Source organism: Equus asinus, chromosome 7 (assembly GCF_041296235.1).
Source record: "Equus asinus isolate D_3611 breed Donkey chromosome 7, EquAss-T2T_v2, whole genome shotgun sequence".
Classification (NCBI taxonomy): domain Eukaryota; kingdom Metazoa; phylum Chordata; class Mammalia; order Perissodactyla; family Equidae; genus Equus; species Equus asinus.
In genome coordinates, this window is record NC_091796.1 from 75,976,324 (window position 1) to 75,999,770 (window position 23,447).

The following is a 23,447-nucleotide window of genomic DNA, read 5'->3' on the forward strand; positions in this document are numbered from 1 at the left end:
GAAACATCAACATTTAAGTGATAAGAATAGGCAGTGTATTAAGCAAAAGAGACCCAACATAATGTCATAGAATTCAAGGGTAGAAAGTTTCAGGAAATAGGGGTGGTTAATATCTAGGTAAAGAATTTGGTGTTTTTGTGTAAAAGTGGATAATAGAAAATAACCTAAAAGAACATCAGTAGGTGAGAGTCGATAAACAGTATATTCAGAAATTGAATACTATACAATGGGGAAAATGAATGAGCAAAACTCCACATATCAGCGTGTATGAATTTCAAAAACACAATTTGGAGAGAAAAAAAGCAAATGCCAAAGAATACTTATAATACTATTTAAATAAGTAAAACAATGCTAATTGTTGTTTAAGACCCTAGGAGGTAAAACTATGAAGAAAAGATTTAAACCAAATATAGGATAGAGGACACTTCTAGGTTAGGGGAGTGCATGTGATTATGTGAGTAAAAAGAGTCACACAGGGACCTTCCACTGTATTAGTAGTGCTGTGTGTACATCATAACTTGAGTAGTGGATACAGGATGTTTGTCATATTGTTTATACTTTTTGTATTTCTCAAAGTTTTTATAATTTAAAATTTTCAGAGACCAGGAAATGGTTCATAAGAATAAAAAAAATCTGTCAGTTTACTTTTCACATATTTAAAAGATATACCTTGGTCTCATTTTTTTCTGTGGGTATAATAGTGAGATCCATGATACTAGTGAGCTAGTGAAATATCTGAATAAGGAGGAAAACTTTTAAATTAAAAACGGATTAGTGCACACAGTATTCTTGCTATCTTAAAGAGTGGAATGTGGTTACGAATATTTAATACAGATTTTCAGGTTCAGCATATCTTTGAGACTGTAAAGTTAATTCTGTTTTTTAAAAAAGTATTTTGCTTTTATTTTGATGCCAAAAGTTTAATAGAGTTAAATGTCAGATTTTATATTAATGAAAGTGAATAGAGGACAAAAGTGATGCAAACCAAAAATAAAAATAAAAGCTCTGGGAAGAGATAAAACAGTTTAAAGAAATGAGACTAAACCAAGAAAATTCTTACAAATATGGAAAATAATACCTTATATTTTATACACATTTCAACTTTCAAATAAAAACCAATTTTATTATCTCAGATGCTGCAGGAAAAATAGACTTCCAGAAAAGTAAAAAACTCTACATAATGACCTCACTAATATGTAGCAAAACTAATTTTGATATCAACACCCTAGGTTTTTCCTAAGAAGTGGAAATTTTAGTTCAATCCTGAAAATTTATTATTTGTGAACATTTTATACAAGTATAATTTCAAAATATTTAAGCAAAGGCTATGGTATTGATACTGTTCGGTGCTGAGAATAATGACGTGAAAATATGAACAATCAAGTGGAAAAGGCAGACAAGCATACAGACAGTTAAATACCGTGCTATAATAGAAGTATGTACTCAATACATACTTGCATGATAATAGCTAACATTAAGCATTTCCTAGGTGTAAGTAATTTTTCTTTTCAGTCAATATCTTATTTAATCTTCACAAAAACAACTTCATGAGATATAGGTAATATAATTATCATCATTTTATACATAGTGGACAGAGAAACACCAAACTACTAAATAATTTAACCAAGCTCCTAAACCTAAGAAATAGTAGAGTCAAAATTTAAACCTATGCATTCTAGTTCCAGAAGCTATACTAAACTGCTACACTAAACTGTCTCTTACAAAGAAGAAGGTCATCTAAGTCAATAAAGGGTGGTGGGAGGAAGTGGTAGGGAGATGGTTGTGGTAAGGTAGAAAGATGTCAATAGAAAAGCTTTTGGAGAAGTTATATTTTAGCCAACTGTGCAAAAACTAATAATGGTTGTACAGGTGATTTGTCTTTGGGGAGTGAGAGGTGGAGAATAAAAGAAAAGGTGTTAAGAAAGAGGGAACAACATTGAAGGAGGAGAGTTTAGTGAGGTGAGGAGGAATATAGGAAATTGTGGAAAAACTACAGAGCTTTTAAGAAAATACAGTTGGTTTGAATGATGTACTGGAAGAATTGTAAGATGTGGCTTCAAAGACGGGTAGGACCCAAATTGTGAAGGACAAAGGCATTTAAAATTTTTTTCTTTATTGTGGTAATATATACAAAACATAAAGTTTACCATTTCAACTTTTTTTTTTTTGAGGAAGATTAGCCCTGAGCTAACTGCTGCCAATCCTCCTCTTTTTGCTGAGGAACACTAGCCCTGAGCTAACATCCGTGTCCATCTTCCTCTACTTTATATGTGAGACACCTACCACAGCATGGCTTGCCAAGCGGTGCCATGTCCACACCCGGGATCCGAACCGGCGAACCCGAGGCCACTGAAGCAGAACGTGCACACTTAACTGCTGTGCCACCGGGCTGGCTCTCAATTATTTTAAAGTGTACAGTTCAGTGACATTAAGTACTATCACAGTGTTGTGAAACCATCACCACTATCTATTTCCAAAAGTTTTTTGTCATCCAGAGCCAAAACTCTGAACCCATTATGCAATAATTCCACATCTCCCTCTGGGGGTACAGCTGATGGTAACCCCTAACCAACTTACTGTCTCTTGTCGACTGAAATAGAGTCTAGGTAATGTTAATGAAGTTTATTCAGTAATCAGGGTGAAGAGTATGAACCCCAGGAAAACAGTTCAACAGAATGCTCTGATGGAACTGCTCCAAGGTGTGTGAGTTTAAGTGTACCTTATATCTTTCACAAGCAGTGCACATGCAGGGAAGAGGAAAAGAAAAAAAACCTTACAATTAGATAAAAAAAAAAAAAAGAGAGTACATCTGGCTTTTCTCTCAATTATGCATTGAAGGTAACATAAACAAGAATTTCTTGGTTATATATCAAACAAATTCAGAGGTGCCTGCGTTATCTATGTGTGGAGGGAGGAAAGGACTGGGATCTTTAATTAGTCCCTTGATCCCTAAGAAATGCACCACTGCTTCACAGTACAGCTGCTTCAGCATGGGTTTTATTGTACTCACTTAAAGCCTGTGCAGTTTGCGTACTAGATTGTCCTGTTAGACCCGGGGAGGGGGTCCCAAAATTCTGTCCACACTCCATGTTTAACTACTCTAGCAACCTTATATAAGTGAAATGATAGAATATTTGTCCTTTTGTGTCTGACTTATTTCACTCAGCATACCATAATTTGTTTTTAAGGATTGATACCTAGGCTAACAACTGTTGCCAGTCTTTTTTTTTTTTTCCTTCTTTTTTTCCTCCCCAAATCCCCCCAGTATGTAGTTGTATATTCCAGTTGCAGGTCCTTCTAGTTGTGGTACATGGGACGCTGCCTCAACATGGCCTAATGAGCGGTGCCATGTCTGCGCCCAGGATCCGAACCCTGGGCCACCGAAGCAGAGCACATGAACTTAACCACTCAGCCACGGGGCCGGCCCCCCATAATTTTTTATTCATTCACGTGTTGATGGATGCTTGAGTTGTTTCTACCTTGTGGCTATTGTGAATAATGCTGCTAGGAACATTATGTACCTGTTTAAGCGCCTATTTAAAATTCCTTTAGGTATTTACATAATACTAGAATTGCTGGGGCATATGATAATTCTGTGTTTAACTTTTTGAGAAGCTGCCAACCTGTTTCCAAAGTGGCTGCACCCTTTTATATTCCCACCAGCAATGTGTAAGGGTTCCAGTTTCTGCATTCCTCTCCAACACTTGTTAGATTTTCTTTTTGTAATAGTGTAGGGGAGGAAGAACCTTTCTTCTACCCTCTAGGTCCTTCTGGCTGGTCTAAGAATTACATAGACATGAGACAGAATAACAGGAAAAAATCAAACAGTTTAATAACATATGTACATAGGAGAAACCCAGGAAAACTGAGTAACTCACCAAAATGGCTGAGCCACCACCTTAAATACCATCTTCAGCTAAAGACAAAGGGGAGGATATTGGGAGTAGTGGTTTGTGACTTCAAAGGGGAGGCAGGCAATTTACATGAAGGTGGAAAAGCAAATGTTTGGTAAACAAATGTTTGCTGGGCCATCTATAGGCAATATGACCTCAGAGACAGAACTTTGGTAACAGTGGACTTAGCAAGGATCCTCCCAGTCTGCTAATACCCACCGTTATCTATAGTGATGGGCTGTCCCAGGGACAGGCCTTCTGTCTTAAATTCTTTTAGGTAGCTAGGAAGAAGGTCAAAGTTTCCTTCAGAGTCTTTTCTCCTTAAAAATAGTCAAGCCAAATAGACGTATTTTGAGGTGGCCGATTCTGATCCCCCACAATAGCCATTGCAATGGATGTGAAGTGGTATCTTATTGTGGTTTTCATTACATTTCACTAATGACCAGTGACGTTGAGCATCTTTTCGTGTGCTTATTGGCCATGTGCATATCTTTTTTTTTTTTTTTAAAGATTAGTACTTGAGCTAACAACTGTTGCCAATCTTCTTTTTTTTTTCTGCATTTTCTCCCCAAATCCCCCCAGTACCTAGTTGTATATTTTAGTTGTGGGTCCTTCCAGTTGTGGCATGTGGGACGTTGCCTCAGCATGGCCTGATGAGTGGTGCCATGTCCACGTCCAGGATCCAAACTAGCGAAACCCTGGGCCGCTGAAGTGGAGCATGCGAACTTAACCACTCGGCCACGGGGCCGGCCCCCATGTGCATATCTTCTTTGAAAAAATATCAATTCAAGTCCTTTGCCTATTTTGAATTGGCTTTTTAAAAAATTATAGTTATTTATATATTCTGGATATTAATCTCTTAACAGATATAAGATTGAAAATATTTTATCCCTTTCTGTGGGTTATATTTTCACTCTATCAATAGTTTCCTTTAGTGTACAAAATGTTCTAATTTTGATAAAGCCCAATTTATCTATTTTGTTGTTTGTTTCCCATGCTTTTGCTGTCATATTTAAGACAACATTGCTAAATCCAAGGTCATGATTTTCCCCTATGTTTTCTTCTAAGAATTTTATCATTTTAGCTCTTAAATTTAGGTTTTCAATCTATTTTGGTTAGTTTTTGTATATGGTGTAAGATAAGGGTCCAAGTTCATTCTTTGCATGTGGATATCTATTTTTCCCTCAAAAATTCATTGAAGAGACTGTTACTTCTCATTTGACCCCTATCAAAAATAAATTGGTCACATAGTGAGAGTTTATTTCTGGTCTCTTCATTCTATTGCATTTTTCTGTATATTTATCTTTATGCTAGTACCATACTGTTTCATTACTGTAGCTTTGTAGTAAATTATTGAATTGAGAAGTATGAATCCTCCAATTGTGTTCTTCCTTTTAAAGACTGTTTTGGCTATTAGGGGTCCCTTGAGATTCCATATGAATTTTAGGATGGGTTTTTCTATTTCTGAAAAAAACACTTTTTTAAAGGAATTTAATAAGGATTCCATTGAATCTGTAGATGGCTTTGGGTAGTATTGTTATCTTAACAATGTTAAGTCTTTCCATCCATACACATGGAATGCCTGACATTTATTTAGGTCTTCTTTAATTATTTAAGCATGTTACGTAGTTTTCAGTTTACAAGTTTTTTGCCTCCTTGGTTAAATTTATTTCTGATTATTTTATTCTTTTTAATATTATTATAAACGGAATTTTTTCTTAATTTCCTTTTCAGATTGTTCATTGCTAACGTGTAGAAATACAACAGATTTTTGCATGTTGATTTTGTATTCTTCATCTTTGCTGAATTTGTTTATTAGTTCTATTAGTGTTTTTGTGGATTCTTTAGAGATTTCTGCATAGAAGATCACTTAATCTGCAAATAGAGATAATTTTACTTCTTTCTTTCCTATTTGGATGTGTGTTATTTCTTTGTCTTGCCTTATTGCTCTTGTGAGATCATCCAGTAATATGTTGAATAGGAGTGAAAGCAGACATCCTTGACTTGTTTCTATCTTAGAGATACAGTTCTCAGTCTTTTACCACTGATTATGTTAGCTGTGGGTTTTTCATATGTGGTCTTTACCCTGTTGAGGAAGTTCTATTCTATTCCTAATTTGTTGAATGCTTTTATCATGAAAAGGTATTGGATTGTGTCAAATGCTTCTCTGCATCAGTAGAGATGATCACATGGATTTTTTTCCTTAATTATATTAATGTGGTATATTACATTGATTGACTTTCATATATTGAACTACCCTTGCATTTCTGAGATAAATACCACTTATCATGGTGTATAATCTTTTAATATTCTGCTGAGTTTGATTTGCTTATGTTTTGTTGAGGATTTTTTCATCTGTCTTAATACAGGATATTTGCCTATAGTTTTCACTTAATGTCCATGTCTGGCTTTGGTATGTGGGTGATGCTGGCCCCATAAAATGAATTGGACACTCTTCTCTTCTCTTCAGTATTTTGGTAAAGTTTGGGTGGGATTGATGTTAATTCTTTTTTAAATGTTTGGTATAATTCACCAGTAAAGTCATCTGCTCCTGGGCATTTCTTTGTTGAAAGGTTTTTGATTGCCAATTCAGTCTCCTTAATTGTTATAGGTCTGTTCATATTTTGTATTTCTTCTTGATTCACTTTTCGGAGGCTGTGTTTTTAGGAATTTGTTCATTTCATCTAGATTATCCAATTTGTTGGCATAAAATTGTTCATAGCATTCTATTATAATCCTTTTTTTCCCCCTGTAAGGTCTATAGTAATGTCCTCATTTCATTTCTGATTTTAGTAAATTGGATCTTATCTTGCGTTCTTTTTTTCGGGGGCGGGAAGGTATCAATCTAGCTAAAGGTTTTGAATTTCGTTGATCTCTTATTATTAAAAGAATGAAATTTTAGTTTCGTTGATTCTCTCTTTTTCTATTTTTCATTTATCGCTACTCTAAACTTTATTATTTTCTTCTTTCTGCTAGCTCATGGCTTAGTTTGCTCTCCTTTTTCTAGTTCTTTAAGGTCTACAGTTAAATTATTGATTTCAGATCGTTCTTTTAACATAGGCATTTACAGTTATTAATTTCCATTTTAGCACTACTTCATCCTCTAAATTTTGTTGCATTGTATTTTTGTTTTAATTCATCTCAAGGTATTTTCTAATTTCCTTTCTGATTTCTTCTTTGATGCAGAAGAGTGTGTTGATTAATTTTCCACATAATTTTGAATTTTTCAGTTTTACTTCTGTTATTGATTTCTAGTTTCATTCTATTGTAGTCAGAGAAGATACTTTGTATGATTTTAACCTTTTAAAATTTATTAGGACTTGTTTTGTGGCCTAGGATATGGTTTGTCCTGGAAAATGGTCCATGGGTACTAGAGAAGAATATGTATTCTGCTGTTGAGTAGGTTGTTCTGTATATGTCTGTCAGGTCAAATTGGTTTGTAGTGTTATTCAAGCCCTCTATTTCCTTATTAATCTGTTTGTTCTGTTATTAAAATTGGGGTATTGAAGTCTCCAACTGTTAATGTAGAACTTTTTATTTCTCCCTTTAATACTATCAATTTTTGCTTCGTATATTTTGAGTCCGTCTTGTTAGGTGTCTAAATGTTTGTAATGGGCATATCTTTTGATGTATTGAACCCTTTATCAGTATATAATATCCTTCTGTGTCTCTTGTAACTGCTTTTGACTTAAAGTCGATTTTGTCTAATAATGATACCCTGTCTCTTTTGGTTTTCCATTGTAATTCTCTTTCTCCCTTAGACAGTACTTCATACATGTTAGGAATACGATAATTACGTTTTTGAAAAACTGAATAATGCTAAGTGGTTAGTACATGTTTTATCCAGGCTATTTAAGCTTTTAGAGCTTATAATAAACAAGAGCAGTGCTTCTTTTTGCAAAATAGGAAAAAAAGAGATTAATGTGTTACAGAGGGACTACTTCAGCAGTACTGTTTTGGAGTTTTTGATTCTTCCCATTTACACAAATAAATTATAACAAATAAAGTAATATTAAAGCTGTCAAATATTCAGGTAGAAAACTCAACAATCTATTCTGATTCTGTTTTCTCTGTGTATAAGGATCTGTTTGTTAAACAGTGTTTCAAAGGAAGTATTCTTTTCATCTTTCTTTTGATATCGTGCCAGACTTTTGTGTGGCATAGCCTCTACACATCACCTTTTCACACTAACAGCTAAAAAATTAAAGAAGGAGGGCAGAGGAATAAACTATCAGTAATTATTAAATGGATTCTTGATGTCCATGTTTGAAGTGATACGTTGTAAATATTTATCATGGGTTTATGATGTTGTAAATATTTATGTTTGTAAATCTTTATGTGAATGCACACTTGAATGATATAGGTAAGGCCAAATATTATCATGAGGTGGATGTTCTTATAGGATCTCTTTAGCTTAAGTAAGCGTCTTTTTACTAACTTGCAAAGTTTGAATGCATTATTATCGAGAGGTATGTTTCTCAATACTTTCATTCTTCTGGATGATCACATAAGCTGCTAAAATAAGAATAGGCAGTAATTCTTTGAGTGAGCAGTATAGTGTGTTGGTTAAGAGCACAGACTCAGTGGCCAGGCTGCTTGTCCACTTCTTAGCTGTTTGACCCTGGACAAATTACTTAACCTTTCTGTGCCATGGTTTCCTCAGCTATAAAATAATATCTATCCTAAAAGCTTGTTTTTAAGACTCATTAATATAAAACACATAAAACAGTGACTGGCTCATTAAGTGATAGCTGATATTATTAATATTGCCAGATCCTATTCTAGGCACTGGAGATAAATGAATTATATATAGTCCCTGTTTTAAAACCCTAGCAAGTAGAAGAGACCAATAACTAAGAAGATAATTAAAATTCAGAGAGATAAGAACAATTGTAATACTGTACTCTATATCTTACTCTAGTATTCAGATATAGTCCACACAGTTCAAGTGTCTATTTGCAGCACTTCCTAGAGATGATTATTTATCTTGGAAATTTGAGAATGACTAAACCTACACTGGAATGAAAAAGGAATATAATTTATTATCTATGTATATACAATTACCTATTTGCGATGAAATATATCTAGATAATTGATTTCAGTTGATATACAATAGTTCTTCACATAATCTTTCTCATTCAAGAAATGATGACGGGGGCCAGCCCAGTGGTGCAGTGGTTAAGTTTGCATGCTCCGCTTCGGCAGCTGGGGGTTCACTGGATGAGATCCTGGGTGCAGACCTACGTATCACTTATCAAGCCATGCTGTGGCAGGCGTCCCACATATAAAATAGAGGAAGATGGGCACAGATGGTAGCTCAGGGCCAGTCTTCCTCAGCAAAACTAAGAGGATTGGCAGTAAATGTTAGCTCAGGGCTAATCTTCCTCCACAAAAAAGAAATGATGATAGAGACTCCAGTTCTAGCAATGATGGAGTAGCTTGTATTGGGTAGCTTTTCACTGAAAACGATTATGAAAGCTGGATAGAATATATAAAACAGTTGTTTGAAGGAATTGGAGAACCATCAGTTTAAGCAGGACTTGAGAGATTATGATACTTCAGAGAATAGAGGCACTGTAGGTTGAACCCCACATTCACCCTGGCTTTTTCCCTGAGGGTGTTTTTCAGTTTCTGGTGTAGAAGGACTAGAGCCCAAATGTAAAATGAGCCTTAACTGTCGTTATCCAACTTTAACTATCTCTTAAGATCTGTATGTACAGATTGAATTCCAGCAAATACATCAAAAAACAATCTGGAAGGCTGAAGAGGTTAGCAGAGATTTCAGCAGCTGCATGGGACTGAGGGAAATGTTGAATTTCAGCCCTGCCAAACTAGAAGGGACATGGTAAGCTTTATAGACTCTCTGAGACCCCAGAAGGACCACACTTAAGGAACAAAGTCAAAATATTAAAATATATCGGCCACAACAAAGGCTGAACAACTGGTACTTACTCGGCTTCACAGAGAAAACTGTAACCCTTTTGCAAGAAGATAACATCATCCAGAGCCTACGAAATTTCTCAACCTTAATGTCAGTCTTCTCATTAGAAGTTAAAAGGCATGCAAATAAGCACTACCAAGTGATTGAATACCAAGAGGAAAAAACAGACCCATAGGTGATTCAGATATTAGAATTATCAAATAGAGAATTTAGAGTAAGTGCAATTAATATATGGTCATAAAAATAAAGAGAAAGAGAATTTTACCAGAGATCTAAAATAGGCTTTTTGAAAAGGGGTCAGATGGAAAGGGTAGAAGTGGAAAGATGCTTTAAATGAAGTGAAATTATTAGATAGGTTTATTGGAAGATTAGGCACAAAAAATAGAGAATAAATAAACAGAAAAAGATTTCACTTGAAATAACCACATTGAAACACACAAAGGAAAAAATTATAAAACCAAAAAGGAGCCTAAAACACATACTGTACCTGGTGAAAATGTCCAGCATTTAGATAGAGAATAATACAGAAGCAATATTTTAAAAAATACTGATTGAGAATTTTGTAAAATTGAAGGCATCAATCCACAAATTCAGGAAGCAAGATTCAGACTTGGTAGATTGTACATTTCTAGTCATTTATCCATTTCTTTTATGTTTTCCAATTTATTGGTGTATAAATGTTCATAATAGTATCTTATAAGTCTTTTTATTTCTGTGGCATCAGTTGTAAGTGTCTCCTCTTTCATTTCGGATTGTAGGTTAGTCTTCTTTCTTTGTCTTAGTCTAGTTAAGAGTTTGTCAATTTGTTTATTTTTTCAAAAAACCAACTTAGTGGTTTGTGCAGTAGGTAAGTTCACATGTTCCACTTTGGCAGCCTGGGGTTCACTGGTTCAGATCCCAGGTGCAGACCTACGCACCGCTTGTCAAGCCATGCTGTGGCAGGCATCCCACATAAAAATAAGGGAAGTTGGGGACAGATGTTAGCTCAGGGCCAGTCTTCCTCAGCAAAAAGAGGCAGGTTGGCAGCAGATGTTAGCTCAGGGCTAATCTTCCTCAGAAAAAAAACCAACTTAGTTTCCTTGATTTTTTTCTTTCATTTTCCTATTCCCTGTTTTGTTTATTTCTGCTCTAATATTTGCTGTTTCTTTCCTTTGGCTAACTTTAGGTTTAGTTTGTTCTTCTTTTTCTAGTTCCTTGAAGTATAAAGTTAAATTGTTTATTTGAGATCTTTCTTTTTTTTAATGTAACATTTGTCACTGTAAAACTCCCTCTTAATACTGTTTTTACTGCATCCCATAAATCTCGGTCTCCTATGTTTCTTTTCATTTGTCTTAAGCTATTTTCTAATTTCTCTTATGATTTATTCTTTGGCCCAATGGTGGTTCAAGAGTGTGTTATTTTATTTCCATGTGTTTGTTAATTTCCTAATGTTATTGATTTCTAGTTTCATTCCATTGTGGTCAGAAAAGATATTTGCTATGATTTGGATATTCTCAAATTTGTTCAGACTTGTTTTATGACCTAATATGTGATCTATCCTGGAGAATGTTTTGTGTGCACTTGAGAAGAAGGTATAGCCTGCTGCTATTGGGTAGAATGTTTTGTATATGTCTTTCAGGTCCATTTGGTCTATAGTGTTGTTCAAGCCCACTGTTTCCTTATTAGTTTTCTGTCTGGACATTCTATCCATTGTTTAACATGGAGTATTAAAATCTCCTACTGTTATGGTATTGTGGTCTATTTCTTTCCTTCAAATCTGTCAGTTTGCTTTATATATTTAGTTACTCTGATGTTGTGTGCATATGTATTTATAATTGTTATATCTTCCTCATGAATTGACCCTTTTATCAATATATAATGACCTTGTCTCTTAGTCTCTTGACAGTTTTTTCACTTAAAGTCTATATTGTCTGATATAAGTATAGCAACTCCTGCTCTCTTTTGCTTACCACTTGCATGGAGTATCTTTTTCCATGCCTTCATTTTCAGCCTATGTGTGTCCTTAATTCTAAAGTGAGTCTCTTGAGGGCAGTATGTAGTTTGTTCTTTTTTTTAATCCATTGAGTCACTCTATGTTGTTTGGTGAATTTAATTCGTTTACATTTAATGTAATTATTGATAGCTAAGGGCTTACTATTGACATTTTAATTTTATTTCACTTTTTGTAGTTCTTTTGTTCCTTTCTTCTTCTCTTGCTGTCCTCCTTTGTGAGCTGATGATATTTTGTAGTGGTATGTTTTCATTTCTTTCATGTATCTACTCTAGGTTTTCACTTTGTGGTTACTATGAGGTTTACATAAAATGTTATATTTATAGTAGTTTATTTTCGGCTGATAACTTCAATAGCATTCAAAAACTCTATACTTTTACTTCTTCCTCTTCCTATACACTTTATGTTATTGATGTCAGTTTACATCCTTTGTATTGTGTATCCATTAGAAAATGTTTATATTTAAAGTTAATACTTTTTAATAAGAGATTTGCACACCACTATTGCATTATTACAGTATTCTGTATTTGTCTATATATTTATCTTTACCAGTGAGTTTTATACTTTGATATACTTTTGTATTGCTACTTAGCACCATTTTATTTCAACTTGAAAAACTCCCTTTAGCATTTCTTGTAAGGCAGGTCTAGTAGTGATGAGCTCCTCGGGTTTTATTTGTCTCAGAGTCTTTATATCTCTTTAATTTTTGAAGGATAGCTCTGCCAGGTATAGTATTCTTGGTTGGCAGTTTTCTTCTTTCAGCACTTTATTGCACCGTTTCCCAGTGCCTTTAAAATGCTAATGAGAATTATGAAGAATATCTCCAAGAAAGAGATTTAGCATGTTGATTTCCTAAATTCGTTTGTATATGTAACTGGATATGGAGGGGGAAGTCTATTAACATCACAAAGAACACAATTTGGGGAATACTACATGAATGTAATTATTAATTCAACAGACATTTGTTTAAATTAATACTTCTATGACATTATCCTATACATTGTATAGAATTCAAAAGTGAATAAAATCTGGATTCTACTCTCAAGGAACTTACATTTATGCAGTTTTCTCTAGATATAATTTAGTATCTGGACACATTAGAAAAATTGTCATGCCCTTTGCGATCAAAGGACATCTTTTTCCCTTCTCAGTCTCTTATATGTACATTGTACATGCTGAATACCAATAACATGGGCATAATTGAGTACTAGAAATATTAGACGTAAAAAAATAAATCACTACCAGTAATAGATTTGCTAACAAACCTTAGGAATTTCAATCTGTGGAGCTCCATTGATAATATCTTTCCTGGTTCATGATCCTCTTTCTGTTTAGAAATGAAAAATCATTGAAGTCAGAGTTCTAAATGCCACCAAACAGAGCCTTTTAGTGTCATTGGTCCAGCGGGATCTTTATATTTTGTGATTTTGATCACCTGTATAAGAATATTGAGCCTTATACCTACTTACAAGGTTTAATATTGACATCATTGGAATTAATTTCCTTAATCTTTTTATGTTGATTATGTCCTCAAAATACTGCCCCACAAAGAGGAAAATAATTTTATTGCAATTAGAAAGAAAAAATGTAACTTTTCTTTTTACCCCAAAGCATTAGTATGATATAGTTAACAATAATTCATATACTTTACCTCATTCACTAAACTCAAAGTGCTTCTCAAAACTTTTCTTTCTTAGGTTGGACATTGTTATAATATGAAGTTATTTAGTATTTTTGTACCTATATGTTTTTTTCTTTCGAAAAGTCTTGTATTCCACATATATTGTTTAATGAGCTGTTTAGTCAGTTGTGTGATACTCGTGTGAGAACTTTCTAAGTCATTGAACACAATTTTCCTTTAACCTTTCATTCCTATCTGTTTAATATGTGATTTTCATAGTTATATTATTGTTCAAATAGAGCAGATCAGAGGTCCTTCCTTTGTGCTGCTAACTTGCATTACTTTTCTGACTGTTTTTTTTCCCTCTATTAGGCTGCACACTTAGAAATTGTAGCTGCATTTCAAAATGACATAAAAGTATACTTTCTTAGAATCTGTGAAAATTTCAAATGTGGTTTGCTTTTGTGAAGTTGTATTTCCAGCTCTGCACAGATACCCTACCTTTTTCGTAAAACATACCTTTTCTCTGAATGTCGCTGTAATTGTCATATTAAAACCTAGAAATTCTTAACTTCCCCTGAGGGAATAAAATTCAGAGGACTGTTAATTTATAGACTTTTCTCCCAAGAAACCATGTTTTTGAAAGATTGGTACATACGTTAGCATTTTGTATTATTTGTGACTGATTATGGTTGGACCTATACATTGTTTAAAAATTTCCTCTTTTGAGAAAGTTTTTTTTTTTAAATCTAAAAACTGCCGTTTGTTTGAGGCACGTGGTGATTTTATAGCATTTAATAAACCTTTAATGAATCAAAAAGTATTGTGAGAAAGAAATAATTGTTGAATAAAACATTAAAACAAATTGATAAGGAAAATATAATTGAATAAAGAGACTCCCACTTTCTTGATTTGATAATTTTACTACTTGTTTTATTAATATTGCATATTTTTAAAATAAACCAGTGATAAACTACATTGCCAGGAGATATAATTTCTTGTAGAAATCTTGGATTTTAATTTTAGTTAGAGCTGGAAGCTAGGACTTTATTGGCTACCACAGGGCCTTAAACATAAAAAGCACTAAAAATAACCACTTACAGAATTTTTTTTTTAACATTTTCTCACTGAATGTGTTTTTGTTTGTTTTTGTGAGGAAGACTGTCCTTGAGCTAACATCTGTTGCCAATCTTCCTCTTTTTTTTTTTCCTCCCAAAAGCCCCCCAGTACATAGTTGTATATCCTAGTTGTAGGTTCTTCTAGTTCCTCCATGTTGGACACTGCTTCAGCATGTCTTGATGAGCAGTGCTAGGTCCACGCCCAGGACCAAGACCAGTGAACCCTGGATTGCTGAAGCAGAGTGCAGGAGCTTAACCACTTGGCCATGAGGATGGCCCCCAACTTTGAGAATTTATTGGATACATGTATATGTTAATTAAGGCCAGTAGTCTCACTTTCATGTTTAATAGAAAAAAACTGTCTAAAAGAATTGAAATCATTTAGACAACATCATATTCCGGGAAAAACAAATTAGTGTTACTTCATGCCAAAGAGACTTCTGAAGTTTCTACAAATGGCAGGAATCAAGCCAAGTGCACAGATATGTTTAGAATACTGTCTAAGGAAGACTAATTCGTTAAAGGTTAATGTATGAATCAATAGTTTGGCTTCCTTTGTAAATCACTAAACATACCCTGCTTGCTTCTTCAGTCAAGTTGAAAGCTTTGAGAGTAGAACACTGCCCACGCTAAAACATCTAAGAATTATTTTACAAAAGAAGTCACTGTATATCACGTTGTGTGTATCAAAAATGTATGATAAAATTATTAAAATAGAGATACTACTTTAACAAAGGATTTACTGATGATCTTGGTGAAAATTCTCATGTCTAGCTGTTCTAGTATCATTCATTAATTCAACAAACGTGCCAATTTACCAAGCTTCAAGTGCCCAATATGTGCCAGATATAGAAAAGTAACTTAAAAGATAATGTACATCTTCATAATCTTATGGAGGATATAGATCCCTAAGTAAATAATTACAGGAATGGGACAAAGGCTGTAATGCAGATATGAGTAAGGCACTATTCAATCACAGTAGGAAAAGTGCTTATCTCTGCTTCCAGAGTTTAGATAAGTCTTCTGAAAGTGATATTTGACTCCTGAAGTGTGATTATTAGGAGTTTTAGGGATAGAGAACAGCATTCAGGATGGGGTAATAGAAAGACATAAAGGCAGAGGTTTGCCTGATGCATTTATGAAACTACTCGTAATTGGACATGGCTAGAACCAAGAGGGACTGCAAAAGAGTGACAGGAAATGAAGCAAGAAATGGAGTCAGGAATTGGTTTATAAAGGGAATTGTCTCATTAAATGTCTTGAGGTATTATCTATTAATTAAAATAAGGATGTTATATGACAAAGTTACGTCTTAGATCAGATTTCTGCAGCTATGAGGAGGAGACAATTAAAACTGTAGTTAGAAATTATAAAATCAGAAAGTAAGAAAGTGGAGATGGAGGAATAGGCATTTCCAGATAAATTAAGGCAAGTAGAAATATGACTCAGTCACTAATTGTAGGGACAGAGAAAGAGGAAGACATCCAAGATTTCCACACTTCAGGCATGAACTACTGGATCAGTTAACATTTACCACAAAAAAAAATTGGGAAAAACTGGAGGAAAAGCAAATTTGAGTTAGGAGAGAGAATGAAGATATTTCTGAGCAACTCTGAATTACCTTTAAACATTATTATTCCTACTGAATTAGACCAGATATTTTTGGGGGGGGATAGTTTCACTAATGGCAATAACCACTATCTACAAATTTCTCTGTTTTTATTACATAGATTAATTCATTAAAAATTGCATGTAATTAAAAGTCTATTAAAGTAGCTTATATTAAAATAAATGTATTATCACATTTAATACTTACAAGTTAGAAGAGTCAAGCACAGTCATATTTCAAAATGGAATTGCTGAGAATACACAAAAGGAATACATGGAAAATTTTGCAGTATAAACCAAATGTTAGATCACCAAAAAAAGTCTTGGTAAATTTTAAAAGATTGAAGTTATGCACTTTATCTTCTCTGACCACAATAGAATGACACTAGAAATCAACAACAGAAGGAAAGTAAAAAATTCGCAATATGTGCAATTTAAACTATTCACTCTTAACCAAAGGGTCCAAAAGAAATCACAAAGGTAATTAGAAAATATTTTGAGACGAAAATGAAAACACAACATACCAAAACTTATGGAATGCAGTGAAAACAGTGCTCAGAGGGAAATATAAATATCCACATTAAAAAGGAAGAAACATCTCAAATCAATAAGCTAACTTTATACCTTGAGGAACTGTAAACAAAGAGAAAACTAAACCAAAACTAGCAAATGTAGTTGTGATAACAACATAAAAGTGGGAGGATAGAGCTCTTAGGGGCAGAGTTTTTGTGACTAGTCAAATTGTTACCAATTCAACTATATTGATGTAAAATTAGGATGTTTAGAGTAGTCCCCAATATAATCACAAAGAATGTCTAAAAGATAATACAAGAAGAAATAAGGGAATCAAAATGATTTACTACAAAAAAAGAAAAAATAATATAAACAGAAGGGAAGGTGATAATGCAAGGAAGGGAGGGAGCCAGGGAAAAAAGAAAAGAAGGAAGAAAGTAATAAGGATTAGGGTGGAGATATATTAGAGGATAGAAAAACAGTAGAAAAATCAATGAAACCAAAAGTTTCTTCTTGGAGAAGATCAACAAAATTGACAAACCTTTAGCTAGATTGCTAAGAAAAAAGAAGACGACAAAAACTAAAATCAGAAACAATGGTGGGGGTGCTGGCTGGTGGTGTAGTGATTAAGTTTGTGTATTCCACTTTGGTGGCCCGTGGTTCACTGTTTTGGATCCTGGGCGGAGACCTATGCACTGCTCATCAAGCCATGCTGTGGTGGCATCCCACATAGAAGAACTAGATGGACTTACAGCTAGGACATACAACTATGTACTAGGGCTTTGGGGAGAAAAAAACAGAGAAAGATTAGCAACAGATGTTACCTCAGGGCCAATCTTCTTCATCAAAAAGAAAAAAAGAGAGAAGGCAAAAAAGATTAAAAAAGAAAAGAAGGTGGGAATATGACTCCTGACCTTACAGAAATAAAAAAAATTATAAAGAATACTATGAACAACAAAGTAGATAATGTAGATGAAATAGACAAATTCCTGGTTACGCATGCATTACCTAAATTAACATGAGAAGAAATAGAAAATCTCAACAGACCTATAACAGGTAGAGATTAATCAGTCATCAGAAACTTCCCAATGAAGAAAATTCTAGGACCAGGTGACTTCTCTGCTGAATTATACCAAAGATTTAAAGAAGAATTGACACCAATGCTTCTCAGACTCTTTCAGAAAACAGAAGAGAACACTTCTTAACTCATTCTGTGAGTCCAGCATTGCTTTGCTACCAAAGCCAGGAAAGACATCACAAGAAAAAATATTACAGAACAATATCCCTTATGAATTTGGATGCAAAAATACTCATCCAAATACTACGAAACTGAATCCAGCAAGATACTGAAAGGATTATACATCATGCCTAAGTAATATTATCCCAGAAATTCAAGGGTAGTTCAACATAAGAAAATCAAACACTGTAATGCACCACATTATTGAAAGAGCAAAAAGAAACCTACATGATCATCTCATTTGACACAGAAAACAGTTAACAAAAATTCAACTCTCTTTCATGATAAAAGCAGTCAGAAAGCCAGGAATAGAAGAGAACTCCTGGGGCCAGCCTGGTGGCGCTGAGGTTAAGTTCTCACGTTCCACTTCTTGGCAGCCCAGGGTTCGCTGGTTCGGACCCCAGGTGTGGACATGGCACCGCTTGGCATGCCATGCTCTGGTAGGGATCCCACTTATAAAGTAGAGGAAGATGGGCACAGATGTTAGTTCAGGGCCAGGCTTCCTCGAAAAAAAAGAGGACTGGCAGTAGTTAGCTCAGGGCTAATCTTCCTCAAAAAAAGAGAACTGCTTAACATGATAAAAGGCATTTGAAAAACCCACAGCTAACAATGTTCAATGGTCAAAAACTCAAAGCTTTCCCCTTAGATCAGGAATAAAGCAAGGATACTTGCTTTCACCACTTATATTGAACATTGCATTGGCAGTTCTAGCCAGAGCAATTAGACAATACAAAGAAGTAAAAGACATTCAAACTGTTAAGGAAGAAGTAAATCTTTCTCTAGTCACACATAACATGATGCTTTATGTAGAAAATCCTACAGAATGCACAAGAAAGTTACTAGAACCAATAAATGAGTTCAGCAAAGGTGCAGGGTGTAATACCACACACAAAAATCACTTGTGTTTATATAAATCAGCAATAAACAATCTGAAAAGCAAATTAAAACCAACTCCATTTAAAGTAGGATCTGAAAAATGAAATGCCTTGGAATAAATTTAACCAAGGAGGTAAGACTTGTACACTGAAAACTACAAAACTTTGCTGAAAGAAATTAACGAATAACTAAATAATTGAAAGGCATCCTATGTTCATGGATTGGAAGATTTAATATTGTTAAGATGTCAGTACTTCCCCTTGTGATCTACAGAGTCAGTGTAATTCCTTATCAGAATTCAAATAGGCTTTTGTTGCAGAAATGAAAAAGCCATCCCCAAAATTCATATGAAATTACAAGGGGCCCCAAATAGCCAAGACAATCTTGTAAAAAGAAGAGCAAAATTGAAGGACTAACATTTCCAAATTTCAAAACTTAGAACAAAGCTTACAGTTATCAAAACAGTGTGGCGCTGGCATAAATATAGACTAGTACAATAGAATTGGGGATCCAGAAATAAACCAAGGTATCTATGGCAAATTGATTTTAGACAAGGGTGCTAAGTCAAAGCTGTGCAAACAGCTTTTGGAGAGAAAGTCTCTTCAACAAATGGTGCCTGAACACTTGGATTTCCACATACAAAAGAATTAACTTGAAGCCATAGCTCACACCATACATAAAAATTAACTCAAAATAGATCAACATCCCAAATAGAAGAGCTAAAATCATAAAATTCTTAGAAGAAAGTATAGAGATAAATCTTCATGACCTTGGATTCTTACATATGACATCAATAACATGAGCAACAAAAGAAAGAAACATAAATTTGATTTCGTCAAAATTAAAAGCTTTTGTGTATCAGAGGATGTTATCAAGCAAGTGAAAAGACAACCTGCAGAATGGGAGAAAATATTTGGAAATCAAATATTGGATAAAGGTTCAGTATCCAGAATATATACAGAACTCCTACAACTCAACAACAACAAAAAACAATTCAATTTAAAAATGGCCGAGGACTTTTGAATAGATATTTCTCCAAAGAAGATACACAAGTGGCCAATAAGCACATGAAAAGATTCTCTCCATCACTAGTCATTAGGGAAATACAAATCAAAACCACAGTGAGTTACCACTTTACACCCATTATAGTGGCGATTAAAAAAAAAGAGAAGAAGTATTGGTAAGGCTGTGGATAAATTGTTATCCTTATACATTGCTCCTAGGGATGTGAAACGGTACAGCCACTGTGGAAAACTGTTTGACAGTTCTTCAAATGCTAAACATAGAATTACCATATGAATGAGTAATTCCACCCCCCTGGGTATACAGGCATACCTCAGAGATACTGTGGGTTCAGTTCCAGACCACTACAATAAAGTAAATATCACAATAAAGCAAGTCACTTGAATTTTTTTGGTTTCACAGTGCATGTGAAAGTTATATTTACACTGTACTGTAGTCAGTCAAGTGTGCAATAGCATTATGTCTAAAAAGGCATTGTACATACCTTAAGTAAAAATTACTTTAATCTGAGCCTTCCATGAGTTGTAATCTTTTTGCTGTTGGTGGGTCTTGTAAAAATGCAGTATCTGTGAAGCGCACTAAAGCAAAATGGAATAAAACAAGGTATGCCTATATCCCGGAAAGAATTGAGAAGAGAGACTCAGGTATTTGTATGCCAGTGTTCATTGCAGGATTATTCATAATAGCCAAAAAATGGGAACAATCTAATTGTCCATTAACAGATGAATGGATAAACAAAATGTGGTATATACATACAATGGAATATTATTCAGTCATAAAAAGGAATGAAGTTCTGATACGTGTTACAACATGGATAAAGCTTGAAAACACTGTGCTGAGTGAAATTAGCCAGACGCAAAATGACAAATATTGTATGATTCCACTTATATGAGGTTCCTAGAGTAGTGACATTCATAAAAACAAAGTTGATTAGGAGTTACCAGGGGCTGGGATGAGGGGGCAAATGAGGAATTATTGCTTAATGGTTACAGAGTTTCTGTTTGTGTGATGGATAAGTTTTGGAAATAGCTAGTAATGATGGTTACTTATGATTGTGAATGTGATCAACGTCACTGAATTGTACACTTAAAAATGGTTAAAATGCAAATTTGTTAAATATATTTACCACAATAAAATAAAAAGGAAAACAAAAACCAGTTGACGATAAATGTGATCTTTATTTCGGGACTTTAATTTGTACTCTGTTGCTTTATATATCCATCCATATGCCAGTACCACATTGTCTTGAGGACTGTAACTTTGTAGTTACTTGGAGTTAGAAAGTGGGAATCCTCCAACATTCTTCTTTTCAAGATTGTTTGACCATTCTGTGTCCTACATATCAGTCTTTGAAACTTAGTTCTTAAGCCCAGCTCTGCCACTCCTAGTTGTGGGATCTTCAAAAAATTGCTTATCTCATTTTCTTTTCATAATCATAATTATAGGTTATGAGAGTTAAATGAGAAAAGTACCTGAAAAGCCTTACATAATGCTTGGCACATAGTAAATGCTCAAAGAACTACTAGTATTAGTATTGCTACTTTTACTGCCATTATCACTGCCAAGGTCATACCATCTTTATACGTTGACTAGAGTAAAATAGAACTCTTCCTCCAGAGTATGTTTTTTCTTCAACAATGAAGACAGTGTGTTGTAATAGAAAGAGCATGAAATCTGGAATGTCTGTAACTAATAAAATACTGATAGTATGTTAAATTTAAAGATATTTTAAATTTAGCTGTATTTCATGATGCCATGAAAAGAGAAGTTATTTTCAGAAATCAGTTCAAAAGTCAAAATTAATAGTTGGTAAAGGTGCCATTAATTTGATTGTAGTTAGGGAATAGGAAAAAAAGATGAGTTGAAATAAGTTTATTCTTGAAATTTTCTTCCTGTTTTTTTTTTTTTAGCTAACTTGCTTATGACTCAGTTGTTTAATTACTTCTAGAATGTTTCTTTTTACTGGATTTTTTTTTTGGTGTTTTATCAGCTTTAATCTGATTTTTCATTTCTACATTTAGTATAATACAGAGGCCCTCCAAATTTCCTCTGTTTTTAGCTATATGATCATATGATTATCCTACTGTTTTGTCAACATGCTATTCATATGCATAATATTTATATGTCATATGTCCATTTTAATCCAAGTAGGAATATGTCAAATCATATATCTTACCTGTCATAACTGTTGTCATTTGTTTGAAGTTGATGTAGGAATACTAATTTGGAAGCCTACCTTCCCAGTGTTGGGATTCCAGCAAAGGCAATATTTGACGGACTGTTAGTCAATATTAATCAAGAGAAAAATGAATTGTTTCTTGAAGTAGAATTGAACTGAAGTTTATCATAGCAACTTTATTTTTATTTTTCTTTTAGAAATCAGCTATGGCATCTTTGAATCATTACTGTACTAACAAATTGAAACTATTTTTGTTATCTATGCTGTTTATGTAACAGGTGTTGTAAACTGCTTGTGTTATAACCAGTCTATTTTGCAATGATAGGTACTTTTTAAAATCTTTATTTTGAAATAATTTCAAACTTTCAACTTCTACCTAGTTCTCTTGTAATATTTTAGTGCATTATATTACAGATATTTGTTTATTCGTCTCCTCCCCTACAAGACTGTGACTTCTTTGCATCCTCATTCCCTGGCTTATATCCATTACATCACATGAACTCAGTGAATAAAATGATGAACTTGTTATTTTCAAGGCTATAAATCGAAGTCCTCGAGGTTTCAGTAGTCTTTTTGCTCTAATGTTTTCACTGATAAGCCAACAATCTCAACTTCTAATTGAATAACTTTAATAATTGACAATGAAAACACTTTTTAAATGCCTACTTTAAACCCATTACAGAGAGTTATATAATTTTTCATTTTAGTAACATCTAGTGCTGTTATATTACTATATTTTACTAGTTATATTACTATGGTCTTATTTAGTATATCACTTATATACCTTTTATAATATGAATCAAGTTAAATTTCATTAGTGTTTTCATCATTCCATCGTGGCACTTTAAGTCTAGGAAATAATTCTCAAATGAAGATCTGAGCACTAGTTTCATTAAGAAAGATAAATGGTAATATTAGAGAGTTTAAATGCAGAGTTTTTATTAAAAATCGTTTGGTTGGATTAAGTTATTTTTTAATGGAAACTAGAATGTCATTTATTAATTTACATTTGAGACAGAAGATATCCTAGTATCTAGAGTACGTAAGTGCCTTATTTATGATACTCAATATCTTTTCTGATATTGAGACACTTATAACATGTTATCAAAAAATTCCTTTTTAAACACTGAATAGCAAAGGTAGGTAGGAAGGTAATCTTGGAGTTTAAGAGCATAGAGCAGCTATCTGATAGAGATATGATAGTAGCCAAAATGCAAGCCATATATGTAATTTAAAAGATTTGGTAGCTGCGTTTTAAAAACTAAAAAGAAGCAGGTGAAATTAATTTTAATAATGTGTCTTATTTAACCCAGTATGTCCACAGTGTTATTTTAACATGTAATCAATGTTTTTAAATTAATCTTTTTTATGCTAAGTACTTGAAATCTGGTATGTATTTTACACTGAATGTACATCTCAATTAGCTCCTTCACTTACTAGCTCCTTCA

General features: G+C 33.8%; 1 protein-coding gene across 28 annotated transcripts in view; it reads left to right on the forward strand.

Annotated features, from left to right (window-relative positions):
* The window catches only part of GPHN (gephyrin), a 578,713-nt gene that overhangs the window by 210,963 nt on the left and 344,303 nt on the right, over positions 1-23,447 (forward strand). The gene's annotated exons all lie outside the window — the stretch shown is intronic.